This window comes from Astyanax mexicanus, chromosome 8 (assembly GCF_023375975.1).
Source record: "Astyanax mexicanus isolate ESR-SI-001 chromosome 8, AstMex3_surface, whole genome shotgun sequence".
Classification (NCBI taxonomy): Eukaryota; Metazoa; Chordata; class Actinopteri; order Characiformes; family Acestrorhamphidae; genus Astyanax; species Astyanax mexicanus.
The window spans coordinates 29,276,865-29,300,975 of record NC_064415.1 but is presented as its reverse complement, the minus strand read 5'-3'; the positions used below and the strand labels follow the sequence as shown (position 1 = coordinate 29,300,975).

The following is a 24,111-nucleotide window of genomic DNA, read 5'->3' as shown; positions in this document are numbered from 1 at the left end:
TGTTGCTTTGGGGTTTGAGCGGGGTGTCCAAACTTTTGACTTAAACCTGCTTTACTCAGTAGCTGCTCTGTATACACACACTGTACTGGAGCACTGGCCGGCATTCTGGGGTGTCCACATCTTTGACCAATAGCTGCCTTATCTAATAGCTGCTCCATACACACAGTACTGGAACGCTGGCTGGTGTGCCGGGGTGTCCAAACTTTTGACCTAAAGCTGCTTTATCCAATACCTTCTCCATACACACACAGTACTGGAGCGCTGAGCATAGAAAGCTTTCCTTTAGCACGTTCATTGGGCCCCCATTAATTCCTATAGAAGTCTGGAAGCATCTTTGTCACAATATATTTTTCAATTTCGGTCTATCCAATATGATCAATTTCCAACATCGATATGAGCAGTAGGGGTGGGCGATATGGCCCTAAAATAATTTCACAAATTTTCACGATAACGATACTCTTGGTGATATGATAAAACACTGAATTAATTTTTTTTTTCAAGAATACTCTACTGCAACAAAATGAAAATAAAGTTTTATAATTGCATACGATATGATCTGACTCACCTCTAACTGAGATATTAAAAAAACAAGAATTGGAAGTTTTATTTACTTTCACATCAAACCACTCAGAATAACTTGCATCAAAACTTTTTAACTCTGCAAACATTTAGTAAATTCACAGGAATTCTTATTTAAAGTCCCACTTTTGCATTTTTTTTGGTATCTGTGCTTGGGTTGGAGTTGATTTTGCTGTGGAAGATCATGCTGTATTGAAGAGAATGGGGCTTGTGTGAGTTTCCAAAAGCTCAGTGGAGTTGTGGACAGTGCAGTTTAAAGCGTGTGTGTTAACTGTGATGTGGTTGCATGCATTTCAGCAGGTCTGCATTCTTACTTGGTGCAGAGTGGATAGGATGGATGGTGGTTATGTGTGTGTAATACTGAAAGGACTAATTTGGGTTCAGTCAGTAAACCATTGATATGTTTTTTTTGTTTTGTTTTGTTTTTTTTTTACTTGCAGTTTAAATGCTTTTATATGCTTTCTAATCAAAACATCACATTAGATTAGATAGCCCTTTAAGGACGGGGGTTATTTTTTACTAGTACTCTCTGCAGAGATGTACAGTAGGTATGACCAATAAAGTGCGCTTGTGGTGTTACAGACTTTACAGTAATTTTGGATTAGTTTATGACTTTGTTGGAAGTTGAGTGAAATGGCATTCAATATATCATGATCTGTGTCTTCTTTTTTGTGTTTTCTGAGAACTGATACTTTGGAATATGCAATAGTGGTGGTACTGTTATAGAACTATCAAAAAATGCAGTCTATGTATATGGTTAGCATTTACAGTATTGTCTAAAGTGTTGCTGGATAAAACAGTGTAATCATAGCTTGCATGGAACATTATGGACCAAGATTTTTTTTTTAAATTAATTGTGGATTTTGTCATGCATAAACAAATACATTTTTTAAATGACTGACTAACTTTAAATCTCCATTCTAATTGGACAATGAGTAAACTTTTCTTCTATTCAGATTTTTTTGTTTGTTTTGTATATACTGTGACATGGCGCGATTTAACAGTTTTCTGGTATATCACAATACACTGAATCAGAAATCTTGTATTGTGATTAGATTGTTGTTTGATGTTCATCCTATTGTGCTACACAATGATTAAAAATATATTACTGTCCTTTATTTTAAACATTTTAACTCATAAACCTCCTAAAATAAACCTAAATGACAGTGCATGTTGTGCATCATGATAATCATGCACTATTTACCCCTAAGTAGCAAAATATGAGTTCATTAACTTTTTAATAATGCAGAGTTATCAGCGAGATCAGCACATACCGCAGTACTGAGATATGCCTGGAAAGTGTTGTGCAGATTGAATTCCATCTACAGTGTCCAGCAGCGGGAGCTGGGAAGTGAGTGAAGGTGAGGAATGAGGGAGCGTGTGAATGAGGGAGTGAACTCGGGTGAGTGTAGCGTGCTCGGCTGCAGGGGACATGGTGGAGCTTGCAGGACGGAAGGGATCAATTAAAATATTTTGTTGGTTTGAAGTAGTCTCCCCTTTCTTTGCCGCTCATGCGTTTGGGTTTGCTCTGACGTGACAAGTGCCGGGCAGCGAGCCAGGCTGAGAGAGTGTGTGTGCATGCTGCTCTCTCTCTCTCTCTTTTGCTCCCTCTCTCTTCTCTCTCTCTCTCTCTCTCTCTCTCTCTCTCTCTCTCTCTCTCTCTCTCTCTCTCTCTCTCTCTCTCTCTCTCTCTCTCTCTCGTACCCTCATTACACACGACTCGCACTGCAGACACTTTATTGGGACCAGATTGTAGAGATTGTGCTGCTTCTGGGGGCACGCTCTGCCCTCTCCGGGGTCCGCACGCAGAGAAAGACGCGTCTGGAAGGAATCACAAATACACACAAGCATGAAAATGTGACTGTATTATGCAGTTGGCATGACAACAGGAGCTGGGCATATAGCAGCCCGAAACAAGCCATTAGTAGGACAGCGTTCATTCATGGCACAAAGCTGGAAGTTCTCTTTATCTTGGGCTAAATCAGAAGGAAGCAGAGAGGAGTACACGGCGTTGCTGTAAACCGTACAGTGAGTCAGCTTGATTTAGTAGAGTGGCATACTGGGAAATGGTACCGCAAAGTTTGGAAAAATTTAACCCCCAATTTGAGCTTTGTTTTGCTTCAGCTCAACACTGCTGACTACTTTAGTGCATGTGTGGTGCTATATTTTTTTCCCCAATTTTTCCCTGCATGTCTTTTGTACCCCACTGGATTTGATTTACATCACAGAAGAAAAAAAAAAAAACATGGATTTTCATGTTTGCATTAGTTCCAAAGGGGACGGGCTTTCCAGGGCCAGCTGTGCGTGAGTGACAACGTGGTGAAAATCTCCCCTGCCGTATTTATTTTCTCAGAGCATTAGAACAGACTGTAAATCACCCAGTCCGAATTTGGAAACTACTTGAAACACGCTCGGAGGACTTTTGATGATGGGAGGTGCACCAAATGTAGGTTTGCTTTAATGCCCCCCTCCTCTCCCTTCACACCCCCTCCTTTCCTTGACAAATGTGTTGCAGGGCCTTCTGAAAAAAGTTCAAAACCAGCAGGAGGATACTTAACCTCTCATAAATCCTTCCCCCTGACACACACCTTAGAGATCCTCCCAACACCTCCCCCCGGCCCCGACCCGCCCTTTCAAAAGTATATGGTATGCACCCACCCTAATGTACTTTTCGCACCGTGACAAATTAGTAGCGTAAGTACTTCCTGAAGTTTCCTGCATTTTTCAGATCTGCTGCTAAAGAGGGATCTTTGTTTTAGGGAATGTTTATAATTGGTTTGACTCAAGTCTCTGATGCAGGATGGATCGGGGGAAGCGGGAGTTTATGTTCAGTGAGATGTGCTCTACATCACAGCTAAAGTTAAAGTGAGGTCAGCTCAAACCAGAAGTGATGAAACAAGGCTTTACAGTCAGTTTGAACTTTGGATGAGAGTAATTCTGTTTAGATTGTTTTAGCATGACATGAAGTTTCTGGGTCCGTATCTTCTCTGGAGAAAAGAAAAATGCTTATTATATGTGGAGATTGGGTCTAGATGTAGCTGTATCAGCACTGATGTAAAATAGTGTTCCTTATGTATGATTTTTACCAGTCAGGTATTAAGGAGCAGTAATGCCACTCCACTGAAGTACAGCGTTATACAGGAGCTTCGGTTTAGTTCTCCAGCACCGGGGCTGGAGTAGCATTAGCATTAGTCGGTATTTCCCCGTTCAGAGGTGAGCATTATCTGCTTGTAGTCTGCTGCTAACCCCAGCTAGCACTGCTGAAGCAGCATTAGCATTACCCACTAACCATATTTCACAAACCTGGCTGGCTGGCTACTGTCAGCAATAAGTGAGAGAGACTCCCTTAAAGGGGAGTTCTGATAACAATGTCGTTGTAATTTCCTGCACTGATCATCACAGAATTTAAAGGGGTGCTCACACAGTTTGTTGTTGCATTCAGTTCATAGTCGTTGTCTTGGGGCCTCAGGCCGTTCACAGTCGTTGTCTGGGGGCCTCAGGACAGCTCGGGGCCCTAGGCAATTGATTGGATTGCTTACCTTGTTGCAACATGCCTGAGTACAATTTGTTCTTGAGTGGCATAACTGTTTACTGTTGGTTCAATCCCCCATGTTGCCAAAGCGAACCCTAACTGGGGGTCCAAGAAGTAATAACTGTCTTCACTCTCTGTGGGTGGGAAGGATGCCCCTCCCTATCTGAGCTGAGCTGCCTAGAGATGCTGTGTTAGCAGCAGTTGTAAAGATGCTTTTGGCTGGCTTCACGTTTCTAGGTGAAAGCTTGGGCCATCCTATGACGGGTTTAGACCTAGAAAACATTTAAAAAATAGAGTTATTATCTGCCAATGGATCTGTCTATAATTTAGAGCTTAGATCGGGCCCAAAATATCCAGCCCGATTTTGCACATTCTGCCGGAGCCCGACCAGACCCGCTGCATACACTGTCCTTTTGAGCCAGAGCCTGATTTATTTATATCCATCATTTTTAGTAAGTAGAGTAATTTAAGTAAAATCATTTAAGAAAAATGATTATTAAGAACAGATCTCCGAAAGATTAAAACACAAACAATGTGAACAATGAGCCACAGGCCTAAACATAGGTAAATTAGGCTACAAGAATGATGTCTAAATGACTTTGCTCTAATCTAATTGTATTTAACATGGTTTAAGAATAGAAAATAATTTCTGAACAAACTATTTTTTTATATTGAACTTATAGTCGATGTGCTTAAACACAAAAAAAAACTGCACAGCGCTACACGTCAAGTGGAGTGTGCACTGAGCACTTGTGCAACTTTTTTACAACACAGTTTTATTTATTACTTTGCTATATTGTGCTTATCACGCCAAAGACTTATATAAATTAAACATAGCATTAAAAAACAGACGCCTACATCACAGAATATTTTGAGGTCGGGCCAGGTTCAGGTAGTGAATCCACTATGAATAGGATATCATGATGCCTCCTTAGTTAACCAGGTCTGACCTTTTTTGTGATGACACTGTTGTCTTTTTTATCTTTTGTCATGTTGTGTTTCTCTCATGATATATAATATCCAGAAATTTTTATTATAATATTTTTAAAGCATTTGTTGTATTTGATCTATATACATTTGCAGCATTTGACTGACTTAAATATTGAATCAAGTTACTTCAGAGGTAGCCTATTAGCTATTGAATCAAACTCAAGTCAGCCCTGGGGAAGGCAGTGTGAAGGCACTGTTATCCACTACACTGATAACGATGATCCTGTGCAGCTCTTTAAATGGGAATGGGGACTCTGAGCTCTGTGTAAGGAACTTCTGTTGAGTTGAGTAGATAATCCACAGCAGGCTCTTTGTGGACACTGGATACAGACAACCTGCTCTCCAAGACAGGACACAATTTATGGAGCGAATGTAACGTAAACAATCAGGCTTATTATTTGGGGTCTCTTGAGGCTCCAGACCCCCCTCCTCTTCCCGGCCCCCTGGCTCCAGGCTTTGATCAGGGCCAGCCAGTGTGAAGAGGAGCAGGGAGGGAAGTTTTAGAGGGAGAGCTTGTGTACAGACCAGTGTGTGTTTGACAGTTTAATACCAACAGTCTCACCAAGCTGCCCTGGAAGAGAACAGCTGGACCCTTCTTTCTCTTACTTGTTCTCTCTCTTTCTCTCGCTCTCTATATGCTCTGACTTTCTCTTCTCAAGTTTATCTCATCCAAATCTTTACTTTGCTCTTTGTCCTGTCTCACTAAACCCCCCCCCCCCATACCCCTGTCTTTCGGAAGCTTCCCCACTATTCGGTATTACCCATCCAACAGCTGTTCTTTATTACATGAAATGCCTCCCTGCTTCATGTAAAAGAGACGCCTTTGTTTATTATACTCTCATTTCTCTGAAATGTGCTGAAAGTGGCATTCTTTTGTTGGTTAAGCAGTAAAAATGTACTCTTACCCTCTTGGATGATGATATAGAAAAAATTCAGTTTTCGTTTCTTTTGTGAGGATTTAAAACTTTTGCCCAGAGCCAGTTGCACAAATAAAATTTCACGATTCAGCACAATTATTCCAAGCCAGACACATTTAAACAGGAATAAAATTGTGCCCGACTTGGACAAAAATGCTATGATTAGCAGCCATGCTGTGTAGCCTTGGAAACCTGATATTTAGTGTCAGGAGCAGGATGGGGGATTTGGGTGGGGGGGGGGTGCACAGGGGAACGAACTCAAAAGAAATGGCCTGGAACACGGCCGTCCATTTCACCTGCGCCCGTCTACGGCAGCCTAAGAAAAGGAGGAAAAAAATGCTGAAATATAGCCGTGTGGCTTTTGGGTGGTCAGAAGTGGCTAACCATAATTTAGCAGTGGAAGCACAGAAGCACAGAGTGCAGAAAATGTTGTCTTTGTCATCATCACAAAGACTCCTTCAGTTGTGCACTGCTCCTGCAGTTTGTTCAAGCAGATATTAAACTGGCTGCCAATGTCTACAGTCTTTTATTACCTGTATTATAGAACCTAAGATTTTAGTCATTCACATGTTGGGGCCTAAATAAAGGTTTGGAAAATTTGTGAGAATCAAATTTTCAGTTCATTGTATCATTACACTCTTGCACTTTATGTTTGTCTATTGTATTGTTGTTACATGATGCACCATGGTTCAGGAGGAACATAATTTTGTTACACTGTGTACCTGTACTCAGACGTAATGACAACAAAAGTGTCTTGACTTGACTAGAATTGACTAGTATAGTTCTCAACATTGCTAAATAGCAAAATAGCTTATAAGTCAATAGACCTCAATCTTTTCAGTAACTACTTTCCATTCAATCCATTCAGGCCTAACCCAGGTATTCAGTTCAAGGTTTTTCTGACTCTTCCATGTGGTTTAGAACACAATGCGAGTGAATTTAAGCTATTGAAAGAAACAAAACTTCACTGTACATCAGAATTCTGAACACATCCGTTTAAAAGTTGTGCAGAATTCAGACCTTTGCTAAGTGCTGTCCTTTAAACCACTTTGACAAGCTTTAGAGTGTTTTTACACCTGCAGATTTTAGTCTGCTTTAGGGTGTGCCATATTGTATTGTATGCAATAATATCTCCAACATTTTTGAATACTGTGAACTAGGGGTGGGCAATATTATATGGTATACAATATATCGTGACACAGAAATATCATGATATTAAAAATCCATATCGTGATAATAGGGCTGTTCTGTCTTAAAAGTAGTCTATTATTTACTGTGAAGCTTTAGGTGTATTTATTGTAGAATTGATTTAGTTTGCAGTTTATATGCATGCACTAAATATTCTGCAATATTATTTGATGCATTACATTATTTTATGCTATATTATTTATTTTGCCACATTATGATTATTCTGTTATACTATTATACTATATTCCTGAAATGAATGAATTATTTTAGTTTTCCTATATCGCCAAGTATATCGTTATCGCAAAAATACCCTGAAATATTGTGATATTATTTTAGAGCCATATCGCCCACCCCTACTGTGAACGATGTTATACCCTGAAATATCGTATCATGTGCCATGCCATATTGTATGCAATAATAATATTAAATTTTCATTTTGTTGCAGTAATTTGTTTAATTTAATGTTTTGTATCAGTATCGTAGAAATACCATGAAATATTGTGATATTATTCTAGGGCCATATCGCCCACCCCTAGTCTGGTTGAAGCACACATAGGTTTGTTTTTACTAGGGTTTGAAAAAAAAATCTATCACAATATATAATTTTGCTTTAATGTGTGATACACTATCGATATGTCACATTAAATTGATATTTTTATTGAAACACAGGTGCTCTAAACTCCGTAAGACTTTCGCACTGATGTGACTTACTGAAAAGTTACTGTTTCATTGAGTTTTTCAGAGTCACAGTATCGTGATCTCATCATTATCAAGGCCAACATATTGTGATAATAATTTATTGTGAGATGTCCAGTGATTCCGACGTCTGATCTGGAGACTGTCTATACGGTAATTTTGCGTTATGATTGTGGTTGTCACAGGATTTTAAATGGTATGAATACAATGCAGCGCTGCTATTTCTATTGTGAATCAAATCAATAAAAAAAAATTAACTTCACATTTTTCGTTTCCCCACTGAATCGACATACTCCACCCATTCCGCACTTCATCTGTTGCAGCTTAACCCGAGACTTGATGAAATCTTGCCACAGATGGAGGGAGCCATGAGCCAGATAAACCGCTCATCCAAAACTAAATATCATGCCAGCACTGAAGATGCATGATCATATTTGGTCGTGGGGAGTGAAAGTATTTCAGTCAGCAGAGAAATGCAGCAGGGAATATCAGGAAATTTATGTTCTAGACAAATCGTTTTTTATACTTCCCGTAATTTACAGGCAATTGATTTTTCCTTTTTCCTGACGTTAGACACTGCTTGAGAGAGAGAGAAACATTTTACTAGACTGTTTTTAATATCTGCTGAACTGACAGATAAACTAACTTACTTTCTTTAAGTGTTGCTATAACAGTTAGCTAGTAGTTACCAGTAGGGGTGAGCGATATGGCTCTAAAATAATATCATGATATTTCAGGGTATTTTTGCGATAACGATATACTTGGCGATATAGGAAAACTAAAATAATTCATTCATTTCAGGAATATAGTATAATGGTATAACAGAATAATCATAATATGGCAAAATAAATAATATAGCATAAAATAATATAATGCAGCGAATAATATTGCAGAATATTTAGTCCATGCATATAAACTGCAAACTAAAACAATTATACAATAAATACACCTAAAACTTCACAGTAAATAATAGACTACTTTTAAGACAGAACAGCCCTATTATCACGACATGGATGATCATATCATGATATTTCTGTGTCTTGATATATTGTATACCATATAATATTGCCCACCCCTAGTTACCAGTAGTAGTTTTTTTTTTCTTATTTAATCTTGGTTTACAAATTGGGTTAGAAGTGTTCATGTTTAATCTCATGAAGATGTAGAAAAATTGTAATACAATTTGATAATTTTATCTGTTGACTTATTGATTTATAGTTGTTTCATACGTTTAAACATTTCTGGTCAAATTACAGGTTTTATTGACTATCTAATAAAAAAAGTGTTTTATCAGGAATGAAATTATATGTTGCAATCTTGCCATTTTTATAACACAACCTGAATTTATTTTCTATCAAATGGACAGTATTAATGTAGCAGATGATTTTCTGTTGTGGTGAAGTAATACTCATCTTGAAAAATCAACAACACATGATTTGACCAGGTTTTTTTTGTGTACAGTTGTGTTGTATGTCTGTAATCAGTCCATATATTAAAATAATAAAAGCAATAAATCTTTGGACTGCATAGGGAAATAGCCCATTTTAAATGTATTATTTTTTTGGCAGACACAAGTCATTACACCCCTACATATATAATAATTATTCATGTATGCCCTCCAAAAAGTGTTCTCATTCTAAGAAGTGTTTGGCTTGAGATGCGATGCTTGGCAACCAATCTGAATAGATGTCATTTACATAAATTAATTTGGTCAAAATAAAACAAAAAAAAAAAACAAGTCTGATATAGAAAAATTAGAAGTCAGATTGAGAATGTATTGTTAAAATAATGGTTCAATAAAGGTTCAATTATTAATTGTAATATTGATATTCATATTCATATCATATAGCAGTATGTACTAGACACATAGCCTTTGGACATAGTCCCAAAAACAAGTTAAAGTAAAAACAATTGTAACATTTTTCCCCCAGTTCATTTAACATGCACTTTTCATAATGAATGATTCAATAAAATTCTCCCAAATTTTTTTTTTTTTTTTTACATTTTTAAAGATTAGTTTTTTTTCTCTTGTAAGGTTGCCTTTTAAAAACAAGTTTTATATGTGTGTGGTTGCTTTTGGATTTTAAACTTGCATGGTGGAGCTAAAGTTACTCTATATGTGTAGCTGGGATGTCTAATTAGTGTTTGACTGTCTGTGAAGTAAACTAACTGATAACAGTCTTTTGTGGCGTTTTCGTACCATATCAGATATCAGTTCACTTGTTAAGTCTTTTCTAAGCCCATAGCACCTGTACATTCTCTGTGCATCGAGATGTTCATCCCCACTCCACTCTGGAGTCCACTTTCCCCCCAACAGCTGTGAGAGCGGCTGGGAACTGGGATGACTTCACAGAGGTTGTTGCCTGTCGTGTACTAGGGTTACATCGTAGATAACTAGTTACTCACAAACAGTCAGCTGGAACTACTGAGTTCTCTGCTCCCATAAGTTCTCCCCTGCAAAATTTGTCAAAGCTCTCTTTAGTAAAGGAATTGATTGTTTATAGAACAAGAAAATCAAAGAATAATTTAGATGAAAAACAGTTTCACTGTCACCTTTTATTTTTACAGTAATAGTTCCCTCAATAACTGTACAGCCATACAGTCTACTGTTAAGTAAATGGAGCAAGCATGTGGATCATACTAGGCCTGTCACAATAACTAAATTTATCAACTTATCGTTCAAAAAATTGACATGACTTCAGTCATTTTAATAATAATAATGTTGCCTCAGCTTTCCATTCATCATCAGCGTATCTTGAGTGAGGCGGGGTCTTTATGCTGGTTCAAAGTGGGCCAGCTGGGGCAAACCGGGGCTGCACGTCATGGTGTGGAGCAGACCCGCAGTTCCCCTGCCTCCGCACTTTGCAAAATTAGGTGCGGTTTCAAAATTAGGTGTGTCAACCGGAATGGAAAGTGTATTGTCTTTAAAAGGGTTAATTTTTTAATGAAATTATGTTATTTTATTAGTGCCAAATTAGTGGTCTAAAAATGGCAACAATATTGTTTGACAATAATTTCTGGGACAAAATATAGTTCGCATAAAATTGTTATAGTGACAGGTAGAGATGCAGCTATCGATTATTTTACAAATCAAGTACTTTAATGAAAAATCAGTTCGATTAATCGAGTAATCGGATAAAACATAAAATAAGAGATTTCATAAAATAAGAAATTTCACTTAATAATGAACGACCAATTGGTTTTATTTTTAAATTCACAACATACATTTCCACATTGCAAACACAAATAGGTAATAAATAAAACACAAAATAGACAAACACCACAAGTAATAATTTAATAATTAATAATTTAATAAATTAAGTTATTTCAACTTAGGATTTCTTGTAAGTATTAAATATAGGGCATTAATCAGTAATAAAGGCATGAACATTGGCTTTATGTTGTGCATCTTAGACAATACAGTAAGTTTATGGCCGTGCATTCCGGCCAGAGTAACTTTATCTCGCTAACTTTAACATGTATTTATTTATAAACTCCACAGCGCTGTGTTTACTGATTACATAAAGCCTGTAAGTCGAGAACGTGTCTATGTTGTACATTAGACAATATTCCTAATAATCAGCACTCCACAGGACTATCTTTATCTTGTTAACGCTCCACCGCTCTAAAAACCTTCGCCTCCTCCACTTACTTCCTGGGCGTGGGTGATGTAACGCTAAGTGCGCTTTTTCACATTAAAAATCCGTGCAAAAATTTGTGCTCTGCATTTTAAAATTAATTAAACAATTACTCGAGGCACAGAAAATTAATCGATCAATTACTAGAGTAATCGTTTAACCCTTAGTGACAGGCCTAAATCAAACCATTTGAATAAAACATTTCTAGCTTTACCACAGTCCTAACACTGATATTCCTTTAAAGTACTTTTGCAGTGCAGACATTTACACCATTTTAACTTTAACTGAAATATTCCTCACTACTGCACCTCATGGACGATGCCTGTTGACTGTGTATCTATGACCCTAGCAGAAGAGGACCTCGGAATAAATTGGAAATAGGAACACCTTGATATGATGAATACTGATCCATTTAAAATATTTCTTGTTCAGACATCCCTTAACCAAATATGAGAAGATTTAGAACAGGCAGCTTCACATCCCCACATTATAATGTTAATGCAAGCCAGGCTAAACCACCAGCACCCTCTGCACTTTCCCCTCTGCGGGCACCTGATGATCAGGTCAGTATGTTAGCCTGTGGGAGTCTGCGGCTGAGGTTCTGCAGTTGCTGTACTGAGTCTTTTAACTTCGCCGCCCGCCTGCCCAGTGCTGTAGCTTATCAGAAGGCTGCGGTTTTGTATGTACATGCCCCATAACGTATAGCCCTTATGTAGTCCTTTAAACATCAGCTCTGTCCTCAGGCCAGGTCAGCCAGACCTGTGTAGCTTTCTGACCTTTTTTCATTGTAGTTTTGCTGGAGATCCTTCTCTCTCTCTCTCTGTCTCAGAGGAGCAATCTGTCTATCCTTAATGGACAGATGAACCCTGAGGGAGGGATGAAGGAGTAGAGAAGTTGTACAAGGGTTGCACACACAACAATGATCTATATAGAGCTAGGGCTGCAACTAATGACTATATTTAGTAGTCAACTAATCTGCTGATTATTTGTTAGATTAGTCGATTTGTCAAAATTGTTGTTTTTTTTGTCATGCCCTCCATTTGTATCTCCTACTGGTGAGAACAGCTAAACTTTTAGGCCCCAAGACTAATTTTGCTGTACATTTTGATGGTTTGACACACCTATATTAAACTAAAAATTACAAAGTATATAATAGGAAACATTCACACAGGCTGGATGTTATTTTCAGGGGATTCTTGGATATTTCTATGTATTTATTTATTTATTTTTTTACTTTTTTTTCTTACTTTTTAATAATTGTTTGTCTAGGAAAATTATTATAGTTATTATAGGATATAACTTAATTTTAAGTTGGACAGAGTACAGGATCTATCTAACACTTTTAAACTCATCTCAGCAGCTCTCTGCAGTAATTTTAACTCACCACAGGTATTATAGAAGTCAGTGTTTAAAGAGCGAATTTAGAGTATTGTGTGGAGTAAAATGTGTTTGTTTGTGTTTTGTGAACACATCGTTGCTATTACACTGTATGCACATCTTCTGTTATCTCTCTCCCGCTCTCTCGCATGCTGCAAGCCCCACCCACAGTGAAACCTCATTGGCCAACTAAGCAGGAGGAGAGGCCTATTGGGATGTTCAAGATCTGTCACTTTCTCACTATGTGTGTGTGTATGTCTTCCTCTCTCCCTTTTTTTTTTCTCTCGCGTGTGCTCTCTGTAATGCCCAATCACACAATATTGACGCCCAGGTAAATACTGTTCATTAACTTCAACAACAATCAAACATTAATACATAGAAATGATCTATTGATGTTTAAATGTTGTTGAATTTGATTAACTATATTTACCTGGGCACATTTGAATAATGAGGTACACATAAATACAGGAAAAAAAACAGCATAATCAAAACCATTACTTAAGTGCTTGCTCAATTAATATAAGCAACCATAATTTCGTACATCATCCTACAAACAAAAGCCCTGCTAGCTCTACTCACAGCCACTTTAAAGTTTGATTAGAATATGGAGGTGTTAACAGTATGACCAACTGACTGTTAAAGAAAAAAAAGTTGGATGTAATATGGATATTAGGACATGTGACTGCAGACATTCTGGGAGACATAAACATGGCATGAACTTAGCTAGGCTTAATCCATTGCTAATAGGCAACTATCTCTATTCGGCTAGTTGACCGCCCACCAGCTAGTAGCACACCAGCACTATCAGTAAATCTTTGGATGATCATTTTTCTTTTTTTTTTTTTTTTGGAACGGTCTTCCACCAGCTTCCAATTTCAACAGTTGGTTTTCCCTGGTCTAATACTGGTTTGTTTTTTATTCAGTTATCAAAAATATATTATACTATATAGGAATAAAGTGATGAGCAGCCTTGGTTGAAACAGACCATGCTGGACTTACATTGTGACCTTTTTGTTTTGTTTTGTGGATATATGTGGATGAGTTGTGGCGTTAAAATGACAAGATCCTTGAGAACATTTGTAGGTTAGTCAATTTGAAACTGTGAAGGAAACACTTATGGTGCTTTAGGGAACCTTCAGGAAACATTTTTTCTTTTCTTGAAGGTTCCTCAAAGCATTTAAAGGGTTCCTTCACAGTTTCAGAGTAAAGAACCCCAAACAGACTTTGTACTTTTAGCTAAGTAGGTTTTTGGGGAGAAATCTACTTTGCTTCTGAGCTGTAAATTCAATGATGGCAGTCTGAGACACACTTGGTTTGGGAGGAGGTGGTTGGGTGGGTCAAGACTGACAAGTAGACAATATTGGTTTCATTTCTATAGATAACTGCAGAAGAACTTTTAGTGTCTGACAGTGCACTCTTTAAAGAAAAAACTAAATGTCCCAATCTCAGCTGTTTCAGTGTTTTGGTGTGCATAACATAGGCCACATCCTTCCCTGCTCTGTCCACTTTTCTTCTCAACTGCACCACAAAACCAGTTTTAATCAGTGCTGCCTGGTGGTCTGGTGCATCTTATTTAACTTATTTTGTTACTGAGGGGTGTACAATTGACAGTAGTAAAATTCAGTATACATTTCAAATAACATGTATACTTCTTCTGAAACCATTATACCTTGATTATATCAGGAAAAGGTTTTAAATATCAGGATTTTAAAAGGTTGTGTTTTATCTGTCAGTGTTTAACCTTCTCTGAAGATAATGAATTATGAGCTCGCGCAGCTGTCGGCTGCATGATGAGGAGCTTGTGTGTAGTAGCAGAGTAGTGTTTCTTGTACACAGAACATGATGTAGCTGTAGGGCTGTGCGAGCTAATCTTAAAGACTTGAGTTTTTACATCTTAAAGACTAGATTTCCAGACCTGATCTGATTTAGCCTCCGCTTAGATTTAGTTACACTCCATTGAGACCAAGACTCTTGATGGAAGAATTGCTATTGTACTGTATGAGTAGACGTGATTAGTGTGTCTGGCAAAAACGGCCCTCGGAGCTTTTGGGTTAATAGATGGGCTCGTGTTACTGTATTGTGTGAATGGCAGGAGGCTATCAAGTATTAAACAGGTGTTTAAAATGAGAAGCCCACTTATTTTATATGATTCTTCCACCCAGTGTTCATTTAGGAGAGTGGTGAATGAAATGTAGCAGATGTTGGTAAATGGCAGGAATAAATGTAAATTGCACGCTGCATTTGTGTAGGCCTCAACATATTTGAACTGAGGGGTTCTGTGATGTTCAATTATTTTCATAAAGTGTTCAGCAGTGATGCTTTTCCAGCGCCTAATGCCTTCAGCATTCCTGCACTCACACATGGCTTGCGGTGGATACACACTAGCACGTGTGCATGTGCTCGTGTGCACATACACTCACACACACACTCTCTCTCTCTTTTTCTCTTGCGGAGAGCTGAAATAATTGGCTCTCTGGCTGTATTGCATGATATGTCTGTCCTCTGTCTGGAACAGTGTTTTTGCCAGTAGAAGATGTCGCTGACACGTTCATATTTTACATCATGCCTGTGCTGTGTTGGGTTCATCCTTTTTTGTTTCTTTAAAAAAGCAGCTTGTCAAGTATTTAATCGTTTCATTGCCCGTAATTTGAGATATTAAATGAGCCATTGTTGTGAATATGGCACAATTTAACGCGCCTTCATTATGCGGTTCATTCATTTTATGCATGTGGTTGACTGACTTTCTTGAACAGTGTGTGTGTGCTTGAGCCTCGTTAACAAAATAGAAACCTCAAGTGACGATGATGCAAAAGCTAAAGCAGCTGTATAATACAGAGAGTAGCACTGCTTTATCCACAGGAGAGCAGATCCTGGTTCTCCATTCAGGCTGGCCATAATGACTTGGGGTACTCTTAGGGTGTACTCACACTAGGCCCGGTTGGGTTGAATCGTGCCGGAGCACGGTTCGGCCCCCTCCCCACTCCCCCGCAGGCCTGCACTCACACTGCGCTAAACTATCTGTGCCCGAGCACGCTTTCGTCATCAACAGGTGACTTTTGTTTTGAAGAACAGTATGCGCGCGCAAAACAATGGAGTTCAGGATTGTACTGTTGTTTTTGTTTCTCTGGAGTCGTTTTGGGCATGCAAATACGCAACTGAACCAGAGATTCATTGATTGTGCAACACAGCGATTTACTGCTAATCGTGCTGCACGTGTAAGAAGGTTTTTACACAAGCAGCAGACGTCCAGGGAGAAATTTGCAGCTTTACTCGCGGACTACAATTCACGTTCATCAGTAAGGTAAGAGACGTACTTGCTATATACATAAATAGTGACCAAAGGAGCGAAACATAAAACTCAAGTAATAATAAAATGTGTTTGTTGTTTAGGACTTGTAGATAGTAGTCCTAATTTATTATGGGTAACACTAACCATTATGGTGCTCTTTAGAACCCTTTTCAAAAATATTATATGCAGAATTGTGTATAACACGTCCTCCGTTTACAGTAGCGTCGCATCACTGACGTCATCTTGATCCGTGCCCGGGCACGGTTCAGCGTACCGTGCCCGGGCACGGTTCGGAGCGATCACACTAGCCAAACGAACCGTGCTTTGGGAGGTAACCGTGCCCGGGCACGGTTCGGATTGCCTAGTGTGAGTACACCCTTATATGGGGGTGGTGGGCTGTCAACAGTATATTTTATGATATCAAATGGACATGTCTGGTAATTCGCAACAATTAGAAAAAATATTGAAAAAATTGTTACATTATTTTTCGCACTATAAGGCGCACTTAACCCTGGCTAGCACTGCTGGAGCAGCATTAGCATTAGCCGCTAACCGCTCGCTCTTTCTTCATTCAGAAGGGAGTACATCGGGCTATAGCACTTGTGTGTTTACTGTGTTAAAACAAGCTACGTGCACCAAGTGTCCCTGCTCCCTCTGGGTTGGTAGATGGTGCTCTCTCCCCACATCACTAAAAGGGTGATGTCTGCAGCACAAGGCATCTGTGAGCTGATGTATCGGAACTGAGTCATTGCGCTTTCCTCTGAGCGAGATGTGATGCTACTCGACAAGCTGCATCAGCAGCAGCTTGAAACCAAGCGATGGCTGACCTTACATGTATCAGAGGAGGCATGTGCTAGTCTTCACCCTCCTGGAGTGTTGGGGCGTCACTAGTGATAGGGGGGCTCCTAATGAGTGGGTTGGGTAATTTGCTGTGCAAAAATGAGGAGAAATTGGGAAAAACTAGAAATAAAATTATAAAAAAAAGAAAAAAAAAATCTATGTGGGATGAACTGCAAGCTAATATCATCCTGGCTTACGAGAACAGTTTAGCTGTTTTGGGTAGTTTGTTGTTTCAAGTCAAATAATTAAAGGATATTTATTGTCATTTGTGTGCAAATGACATGTAACGGTAGCGCTTTCCCACAGTGACTATGCTGAAATTATATATATTATATTGTGCTGCCCTACTTTATAGGTATTTTAGTATTTGAGCATTAACACCTTCCGTGGCTAATGTAGTATTTAAATATCAGTACACCTTGACCCCCTTTTTTAAAAGTTGTTGGTTAAAATTATTGCTGTACTGAAGGATAACTTGTTTGCATCTGGTTCATTTTTAGTTAATTTATTTTTAAATGGTTGCTGTTCAATTAAAAACTGCAATTTTACAGGAGTTAGAGAAAGCCTTTTCAACTTTCAGTGGAAGTCAATGTAAAAAAAAGTTTATTTCAGGTCATTTTGGAGAATTTCTATTGGTAATGGGCAACATCGATTTGATCTGTGGAGGCTCCACCTCACATCATATAGGATTTAATTGAGTTGTTGTTACAATCATGATGCCAGATAACGCAGGACAATATCAGTAGTTGGCCAGTGTTATTCTGCAACAGAAATCGTCAAATGACCATAATAAATCACTTACTTATCATTTATTTATATTTGTGAGTAGTTCTCCACCCCATTGTCTCAGATTTGATTTTTTTTATTTTATTTCTCCAAGTCATTAATTTATCTTCACACACTTTGCAAGCAATTTTCAGCTTGAATGAAGGAAATGTATTGTTTTGTCAATATCTGCTGCTATGTGCACGTTAAAAAGCTTACCTCGCACTTTTCTACTAAGAGAATCTGATCAGTCACTGCACTGTTAACCTCAGGAGGGACAGGGCTGTACTGGGTTTTGTGTGAGCTGGGGGGTAAATGAAGACTCGCTCAGCGACCTCATGTCCTTCAGCCCAGTCAGCCTCTGCAGGAGCCTGAAGTCCAGCATCTGCAGAAACAGGCCTGTGATTGTTTTACGACTGGGCAGGAACGGTACCTACTTGTATAGGTGCTGCACAAAGGACTGAGAGCATGAGACTGCAGACTGCCTCCTCCAGCACTATGAAAAGAGCGGAAAAGGGAGGGATGGAGAGAGAGAGGGAATGAAAGAGGAGGGGGGTGGGTGGGGGTGGGGAGTTGACTTGTGAGCAGCAGCCCAAAACAGGAACTCAGCCATAAATGCTTACTCTCCCCCAGTTTGGAGTCTGGAGGGAGGTGGGGCTGGAGGAAGTGGTTTATTGAAGCACGCTTTATAAAAGTCGTTTAGTGTTTTGTGTGTGTGTGTGTCTGCCCAATTTGTTTACTATGTCTGAAACTAAAATGACATGCATCTTTTTTTTTAGACATTAAAGCTGAAGTAAATATATGATATAATTTTTGTCCAGTGTGATGATTATGTATGATGTTATATGAGATTCTGCTCATATGTTAAATATTTTTTCCCTTTGTTTTCTGTAAGCATGAAGACATGGCTAGTTTATTTTATTTTATTTTATTTTTTTAACTTCGTCTCTAGACACAACTTTTTTTCACTGAAGCATTAGAGTGTGTATTAAGAAATGAATTGAAATCAATGTTTGATATCTGAAATCAATGTAATGCAATCTGACCGGGACATTAGCCTTTTAGTCCTTGTTTTAAGAAGAAATACTTAAATACATTCACCACAATGTTGTTTTAAAGACCTTTTTTCACCTTTTTAAGATTTTGTAACAAAAAAAACATCTGTTTGTTTTTATTTTTTTTAACATCCATATTACCAATTCAGAGTATGGATGGGCTTTTTTTTTTACATTTTGAAACACCTAAAAACATTTACTTTTCATCCCATCTTACGATCATGATTGATATTATGAGGACTTGCTTATGTAAATTAATACACACAACAGTGCAAGAACAGTACAAAAGTAGACTACCATAACTGTAGCATAACATTTACACAAGAGTTAAGCTGTGTAAAATCAACACAGCACATTACTTATTTTGCTGCTGTTATCATTGTGGCAAAAAGAAAAAGACCTTATAGATGTTGTACTGTTACAAACAAAAGATTATTTGAGTGAGACCATAACATATATGTCTATGGGCAAAAACAGCAGATGTCTGTGCTGACAAACTACTGAAAAATGCCAAATAAACCAGTGAATGTAATATAAATGTGCCATGTTTAATTTAAGAGTTGTAACAGTTGTAACATTTTGAGTCATAATCAATATAGTAATGTCTTAATTTCACAATGTACGTGTTCGTTTTCACAAAGCTTTAGTAGTTTAGGGTTTCAGGCAGAGGGGAGTGCACTCGACACTACAGTTATATAAGGACCCCTTGATTTGATTTGGACCCCTTTTTTTTTTTTTTTTTTTACCGGGTTTGTGCCGTTAGTCATCCAGATCAAGATGAAATATACAGCATTTCTGTGGGAATTTCCAGCCGATGTATCAGCGGGGCTCTTTAACCAGCGGTCTTTAACCATTACATATCCATATCCTTCATGTGTCTCCAGAAGCGATGAGTGTACAGCATTGGTCTGAAGAAGCCAAAATAAAATAATTTATTTATTTTTTTTGCGTCTCAGGGAACAAGAAGGGTTTCATTTTGGCGATGTGGTTTTGGCGAGTGTGTGTGAAGTGAAATCCGAGCCCCTGCTCTCGCCGTGGGGGAATCCTGCCGTGGCCATTGTCTGCTTGGCTGGCAGAAAGAAGCTGTTTAAATTGTCATAAATTCCACACACCCTAAGCTCAGTGTGAAACGTCAGTCTTGGATGGTAAAAGAAATGCTCAGAATTGATTTTTTTTTTCTCCGTTTCATTTGTTTTTGGCAAATAAGTGGCAGCTCTCCCTTGCGGACTGTTTTGTTCGTGGTCGTTTCTCAAAGAGTCCCTTGTCTTAGCCCTTTTTAGATTTATATATGATTAGTAGAAGAATTTCTGGCACCCTCACGTCCTGCTGAATTCAGTGCTGGGGACTCTTTTTGTGACTTGTTAGACCGTATGCAGCTTACAGTGCTAGTCCTTAAGGTTATTGGACTCTCTACTGTTTTGCTTTATGTAGCTCGTCAGAGCCCATTTTAATAAGACTGCCCTTGAACCTGAGGGAGATGGCCAAATCGATATGAGGAGATTGTGTTGCATCTGTAAGTAGGGTTTTAGTGGGTAAAGGGCTTGGAAAATGAGCTTTTCCTCACTGTTGGATGTTTTTAAAACTATGCTCAGCAAACACAGAGCTTAATTCAACACTGAATGTCATGGAACTCCTAGAATTCCTGGCTCTTAATGTACAAGGGGTTTGCCCTGCAAGCTATGCAGATAAGAGCTAATAATTATTTTTTAGTACCATTAACAGATAACTAAACTACTGCTATTCAATCAAAGAATCTGCAAATGCTCTTATGACACTACAGCTCTGAAACCACTTCAGTTTCTAAATCACTTTCTCTGATTTTGCTATTTATTGGTATATGTTTGAGTAAAATAAACATTGTTTTATTCTATAAACTACAGACAACATTTCTCCCACATTTCAAATAAAAATATTGTAATATAAAGAATTTATTTGCAGAGAACTGGATAAAATATGAAACAAAAAAAGATGCAGTGCTTTCAGAACTCAAGTTTTTTTTATAAAGGTGTAAAGAAAACAAGTTCATATTCATTCAACATTATTAACAGTTCAGAAATCAATATTTGTTGGAATAACCCTGGTTTCTAATCACATTTTTATGCATCTTGGCATGTTCTCCTCCACCAGTCTTTCACACTGCTTTCTGATGACTTTATGCTACTCTTGGTGCAAAATCTCAAGCGGTTCAGTTTGGTTTGAAGGCTTGGTTGTGATCATCCATCGTCCTCTTGATTATATTCCAGAGGTTTTCAATGTGATAAAATCAAGAAAACACATCATTTTTAAGTGCTCTCTTTGTTTTTTTCCAGAGCTGTAAATGGAATGGTGTTTATAAAGTTAATCAAGCTGTTATTGCAGTTGTTTGAGCACCACTGCTTTTGAAAATTTGGATTTCTTGTAAAATTTGCAGTTTGCACAATGCCAACAAGAGTGTTTTAGTAGTTACTTAAACATATATTTTAACAGTAACACTGTTAGTTTCTTATGATTTACTGTAAATACTGTAAATACTGTGGTACTATTGGTAGCTTGTTGAGTGTCTCTAGCCTGAATACAAGATGAGATACAGTTGGGCATTGAGACATACAGGTTCTGTATGGCACATTTGCCCACAGTGTTGCAGCTGGGTCTGTAGATCCTGTGCACTCTTGGGTTGACATAGTTGATATCTAAAATGATCACCACGTGTTCCTAAACAGCACCTGGATTCATTTGCTAAACACAATATAGTTCCAGTTCCTAGCATTGCAGGATATTTTCATGAACACTAACTTATGATATGCCCCTCTTAAAGTCTGTCAACAGCGTGAAATGTCAGTCAGCGATCTCTCACCAAGAGGTACACTAACCAAAAAAAGCCTCAGAAATCCTTTTTTGAAGGTCAGCTGAGGAAACCTCTTGTGACAAGACTGCTGAGGTCACATCAGCAATTTAAATAAATGGCAAAGAGTTTTGCAAATTTTTGTTAATTATAAGTAAAAGACTTTTGAATTTAGAAATTTTGTAAATCTGTATATTTTAGATAATATTTCTATATGCTTAAATGCAGCAAATTACCTCATATTTTAAGTAATGAATGTAATGAAAACCTGTTGGCCTGTCAGTGGTCTGTTAGGCTGGTTTTGCTTTGTTGTAGTTGTTAAACTTGTTAATTGACATTGCCCAAGTTTTTTTTTTTTTTTTTAGTACATTTTAGTACAGATGTTTACTTAATACTCGCCAGTGTCAGGCTCAGCCTACCTCTACATATGATATTTAGTCTTTACCTGTGTTTCTTTATTAAATAATGTTTATATAACTTTCTATATTTTAGTATGGAAAATAAAATACTATAAGGTCTGAACTACCAGTTTTATAATCTGAAACAGGGATGCATATTAGAATCACAATAACACCAGTTGCTTAAGAAACTATATCCATTGCTCTGACTACAGAGTTAAATTCCTTTGTACCTCCTGGATCTTGTTTGTGTCTTGTCTGAGTGAGGATGGTAGGCATTGTGCAGCAGCAGTGGTGGTCCAGCTTGTTCCATTTTAAAGAACTGGCTTTGTATCGTTACATGGCCTGTAATTGCTTAATAGTATCACTTCCTCAGTAATGGTACATTTATGTTCATCATTGATCATTTTGCATAATTCGCTCTTAGGCCTCAGTCCAAAAAAAAGCTTATAGCTACGTCTGAGAACAGAGCCATCCATAAAATAAAGTTTTAGTAGATAACAAATGCATTGCATCATAAAGGTGACATTGAGAGAGTAGGCAGCAGTTTAAGACCACCCTATCTCTCCAGACTGATGACTGGTGGGTGACAGCACTGCAGGCTGGCTAAAATACTGTCTAGCTTTCCTACACAAAACGGCCACAAGCTGCAGTGCTTTATGCAATAAACTGAAAACAATACTACGCAGGAAATTAAATCATAGAAACCGGCAAAGCAGCCGCAGTGGCGGCCATTAATGGCGTTTTAATGAGGAGCATCGTGAAATCTTATCCAGGGACTGATCACCTTAGTATGGTGCCAATTAAAGGATGTGAGTGCCGTACTTTAGGTTCTTGTAAATCTTTCCTAGTTGATGCCTGTGGGGTGTCTGGAATGGGTGAATGTATGCCGTGCTGCATCCCAGCCTCTAATGGTCAATTACTGGGCTTTGGACCTTGGATTCAAGGTCTGCTTTGAATTGCATAGGAAAAGAGGAATGAGAATGCCTCAGGATAATTCAGTCTAGGGTAGAGTTGTTGTGTCCAGATTATACTGCTGCTGTTAACTTCGGCAGATTAGAGAGATAAGAATTGGAGGGGGGCTTTCCCTATTGATTATATTAGTAACTGATTAATCCACTTTTACATTCATTTATTGACTTGTATTGATTTGTTAAATGGTCACTTCGTGTCTCATTCAATTTTTTTTTATTTTGTTTTTGCCCTCCAATCTAATCCAAGAGTTAGTGAGAGTTGGCTGATGCTCATTTTATCCAATTTTCGTGTTTCTATAAATTATGGACCCCCACAGATTAGGCAAAATGTTAATGAACAAAACACTTCAACCATCAAACTTTTTTAAAAGTACCTTTAAGGTTTATATTTTATTTTATAGAATAAATTATAACATATTATATTTTCTGCATTAACTTGAAACACAATCAGTGTGTATCATCAGATATTAAGGAAACATGTTGAGTTTAAGCACTGGCAGCACTTGTCAGCAGAGTTTTAAGCAAGTATTTTCCTATTTGAACTGGGTGGTACATCACAGAAATGTTTCCACCTCGAGTCTCTCAGGCCCATTTCCACACCCTGGTTTGCCAGGTATAGAACAGAAACAGAAAACAAACAGTGTGCTGCAGCCCACAGCCAAGCTGGATTTAGTAAGGTTTGCTAAACTTGTCACCACCACTAGCATAGTAGGGACATTCTCAGTAATTTCAACATTTGAGTGTAGCATCGGTTTGATTCATTCTTTGAATAATTTGTAGTTTAAGCAGTTAAATTAATGCTGTTGTTTTTGTACCACAATCATGCTCATTGTTTGTTTGTTCCAACAAGATCCAAAAGTATGGTAGCTTATCATGGTAACGGTATGACAATGAGATTATTCCTGTCTGCTGTTAAAAAAAATGTGTGAAAATAATTATCGCTTTTTGTATGTTTTTTTTTTTTTGGTTGCAATTTAGAAAAAGGGATCGAAAAAAGTAGCAATGGGTAACGGTACCGATTTCAAAGTACCGTTCTGGTGTCAGTATCGAAA

At 38.1% G+C, this 24,111-nt stretch overlaps 1 protein-coding gene across 2 annotated transcripts in view; it reads left to right on the top strand.

Moving 5' to 3' along the window:
- mllt3 (MLLT3 super elongation complex subunit) overlaps positions 1–24,111 on the top strand; it is an 89,592-nt gene that overhangs the window by 18,722 nt on the left and 46,759 nt on the right. The gene's annotated exons all lie outside the window — the stretch shown is intronic.